Source organism: Ursus maritimus, unplaced genomic scaffold (assembly GCF_017311325.1).
Source record: "Ursus maritimus isolate PB19 unplaced genomic scaffold, ASM1731132v1 scaffold_10, whole genome shotgun sequence".
Lineage (NCBI taxonomy): Eukaryota > Metazoa > Chordata > Mammalia > Carnivora > Ursidae > Ursus > Ursus maritimus.
Genome location: NW_024423344.1, coordinates 37,008,467 through 37,013,107, shown reverse-complemented (window position 1 = coordinate 37,013,107; position 4,641 = coordinate 37,008,467).

Sequence of the window (4,641 nt, the reverse complement as noted above, 5' to 3'; positions counted from 1 at the left end):
CTCAAAGGCACAACGCGGTCCCCTTGTCCCTCCTACAGAGACATGCCCTTCTGTACCTTGGCCATAAGGAAAACGCCCTCTCGCCAATCACACAATCAGAGCAGAAGCACAAAACTACTCACTAATGAAAATAGAATGGTTCCCAGACATCAGGCTTCTCGTTGTACCCTGAGTAAGGTATTTATGGTTTGTTTGTTTTTTTTTAAAGCATGTGTTCATTAGCAGAGAGACCAACCAGCTTTGGAAACAACAAAAGGAGCATCCCAGAAGACGTAGGCATCGAACTACTGAGCCATGCGTGACCTGGAACTGAAGCCAAATGGCTGTGAGTATCCCATTTCCATTGGCTGCACAGTCCTAGACTCAGCCTGCCATGAATACATATTTGATTCACTTTATGGTTTGATTCTCCTAGTTCTTTTGCTTCCCACTCAGATCTGTTTCAGAAAAGAATGCAGTGACCATGTCGCAGAAGTATGAACGTCTTTGTGAACAGTTATATTTTCATTGCACATCAAGTTTCTGCAACAATCTTGTAAATATGGCTCACTTAAGTTAGCCTTATATTTCATTATCTAAACCACAGTATTTTAGAGTGAAAGAGGGTATTATCAGTGCCCTGAGACAATAGGCTAAAACAGACTTAGGAAATTGGGACATATAGTCAGGCTGGGTCAATAGGAGTTAAGCCTGAGATTTTAAAATACTCTGTCTCCCCTCCTTCCCAAAATTAGATTTTTCAGCCTGTGTTGAATAGTGCTATATAGCCTAGTAATATATAGTCCCTGATTTAAGGTAATGCTTGGAAGGTTTTTAATATGGCTGTGGGGGAGTCCCTGGCTGGTTCAGTCACTACAGCATGCATGCAACTCTTGATCTCGGGGTCATAAGTTCAAGCCCCATATTGGGTGTAGAGATTACTTAAAAATAAAAGAAAAATTCTTTAAATGTGGCTGTGTGATCTTGGATAATGTACATAAAGCTTTAAGCCGTAATGTCCCCATTTTTAAATTGGAAACAATAATTCCTATTTGATAGGGTTACTGTGAGAATTCATGTACAACACACACATATGCACATATACACATATAAATGTGTGTGTCTATATATGTAAATATGCACATATGCATAAACAGCTGACCCTTTAACATCACAGGTTTGAACAGGATAGGTCCACTTATATGCAGATTTTTTCAATAAATACACTACAGTAGAGTATAGAATGCATTTTCTCTTATGATTTTCCTAATGACATTTTATTCTCTTACTTTATTGTAAGAATACAGTATGTAATACACATACAAAATGTGTGTTAGTAGATTTTTTATGCTTACTGGTAAGGCCATTAGTTAAGTTTTGGGGGAGTGAAAAGTTACATGTGGATTTCTGACGGCATGGAGGGTCAGCCCCCTAACCGCTGTCTTGATTCAGGCTCAACTGTGTAGTTAGTCCAGTGGTGGCTGTTATTATTTCCTTCCTGCTCTAATTCAGCTCTCTGGGGCCTCTTGTGAGGCAGGCTGCTGACTCTCCCCGGGCAACAACGCTCTGTACCGCTGTGTGACTTCTTCACACTCTGTACCTGCTATGTTTCAGCAACAGTCAGGTCTGTCTGTACTGACAGGTGAAAACAAAACTGGGCACCTCAGTCTGCCTTCCCTCAACAAACAGCAAGAGTAGTTATTAGTTTCGTAGTATTTATAACTACCCTTCAGTAATTGCTATGTTTATAAGCATGGATACTTCTGTTCTGTGCTAGGAGCACTATCACATGTTACATTATTTGACCTAGAATGGGCCACTTTGAATAAGAAGGAGCAAGTAATCCTGAGGGAGGAACTTTGGTGTCACCTGAGAGAAAGGCATTTTCAACTGCAGATGACTTCTGGTGACAGGAAAAGTCTTGGAGGTGTAGAATTTAGGGGCATTGGGAAGCCTAAATACAGAAAGAGATGACTAGAATCGTAATGGAAGGGATCCCCAATGAATGACTAGAAGGAAATAGAATCTTTGGAGAAACCTATAGTTAAATGGTGAGAAGAGGAAATCCAACAGTGTCAATGCAGGTCAGAGGTATTAGATATAAAACATACTTAAGCGTAGTGTCACAGAGTCAGGAAAAGGGAGAATGAGCATGTAAAGTTAAGGAATGTGGGCTATAAATATGCAAAAGCAACAATAGAAAGAGTCTAGCACCTTCTATGTTGTTTCTGCTATCCTTCAGCATCTGATGATGTCTCGGGGATACACTGTCTACTTGCCAAAATCTATTGGGGGTGAAAATATAAAGGTGACTCAAGATAGCTAATATTTTTTGATTAACAGGAAGTGGAAGTGAAAATCTGTCCTTTTACAAAAAAAAAAAAAAGTCACTGCTGCTTTGATGACTAGTAAGAGGTTAAGTGTAAGCTGTGGTATCACTGGCCTCAGAGAGCCAGACTGACAGTGATGCAGGTTCCAAGGATCCCTCCATGTCTAGCCAAGAAGAGCTTCTCTTACATGTATACGGTATGTGGAGATGGCACCTGGAATCAATCTCGATCCAGAAATACCACAAAAATGCTAAAATATTCACACTCGCAGCTAGTAAGGCCATCTTAGGTCTCTCAGCTTTATGACTAGTATAGGTTGTGTGTCAAATGTCTTTTACAATCATTACTTAATCGCTTAACAAGCTGACAGGACTCTAATAGATTTGGGTGTTGTTTTTTTAAATGTATCGGAATATGGAAGTGGCAATTTTTTGTTGTTGTTGTTTCAAGAAAACACGTCATAAATTTCCTCATTTAGAATTTTAAAAAATTGCTTCTATAGAGAATATATGTCATGCTTATGGCACATTCGAGGCATTTTTAATCCTTTCCATTTAGAGAAAAATACCATAGAAAAAGTTTGCTTCCCACACAAATTGATCTTTTTTTTTCTTCTTTTTATGCTTTTCTTCTTTCCAGCTTTTTCTCCTTTATGAGTGTTAAATAGCACAAAATCTAAATTCTGGGTAAGGACAAATATTAATCTAGTAATAGTCACCTTCTCTACATTTGTCTTATTTTAAATACTAAAGGCATATAGAAATATTTAAAATAAGGTTAATAATACAATTTTGTCATTAAAAGCTAATTATTATTAGTGATGCTTCATTAAAATCTAATTAATGGAGAATTTATCCATAAAGAGGAGAAAAAACTATATTTATAAATATTGTATTTTAAATAAAGTCGATACCAACTTGATCAGATTTAAATATCTATAATTAAGAATTAGATAGCCTTTAGGATATTTATGATTTCATTATCAAGAAGCATATTACTTTCACTAAATAAATGTCTTATTGGCATATTACTCCAAACCATTAATGAAAATTCATTTATAAAATCTACTTCCTTTTCTTGATAATCCAAATAAAGAAGGAAATATGTGTTATTTCATAGATATGACATTTACATTTTGTCAATAATTGTTCAATTTTTCTACAAGTTTGGTATTTTTTAATGATTCTGTTGCTATCACATTCTATGCATTGTTTATAATGTGCACATATACAATATTAAGTATGTGTGCTTATTTCGGGGAATATATAGGAGAAAGATTCACCAACATCACAATAAACTACCTCAAATTTTTCTTGTTCAATCCTGGGTTGGCCACTTCCCAGCTGTGTAACCTCAGGCAACCAACATCCCCGCTGAAATTCCCAGATTCTTTATCTTTAAGATGGGGTCATCATTAACTTGCAGGGTCCTTGCGAAGATCAGAGCTAATGCTCCCCGTGCACCTGGCAAAAGTTACGTGCTCAGTAATTGGTAGATGTTAGCAGTAAATGAAATTGAGGTCAGCAATCTCTCCCCTCTTCCTAAAAAGATACCCAGAAAGCAGAAGCTAGTGATCAGAGTTCTACACCGTGAAGATGTTGACTTTTTACGTCACTGAAAGAGCCTTTCGTTGACCCTGTAATACTAGTTCCGCGCTTTCATATACACACACACCGAGATCAGAACGGTCACGCAGGTTTTAACAATCCTACCTTGGATTCAAAGAGTCAGATAAAAAGAGATGTTATAAAGCGAGGCAAAAAATCTGTCCATCTGTGTAAAAACACTACCTGAGCACAAATTGTCATGAAGCTTCTCCGAATGTAACACTTCAGCTTGCGAGTGGAGAACTCGTGTCTGAAGAACACAGGGCACGGGATCAGTGCCCCACACAATCAAACGTAAAATGATTTCTCTCCTTCAGTGGATTTGTTTTGCCCCTGACCTAATTTCTATGCTAATTTGCAGGGCTTGTGATTACTTTATCCTCTCACAGCCCATACCTCTCCCTTCTTTCAAGTCTTCCAGGGTCTGACTCCAGGAAGTCAGGCGTACGTGTCATCAATAAACTGCATTCAGTTAACTGTTCATTATTCAGCGACTGCTGATCCACTTTGTGGATTTTCCACGCCTTTCATTTTGTCTCCTCCTCAATCCTACTACCTTTCTTTTGATGATTTCACTGCTCATTATCACCTCTACCAGAAGTGAGAAGAAAGAATGTGAAATTTAAATGAGTTGGAAATGACTTTTAAAATTTATTTTGAGGATCAGGAGAGAAAGTTGAAAATGTGAGCTAAAATTAGGCCTGGGGTTTTCTGATGACTTTGCC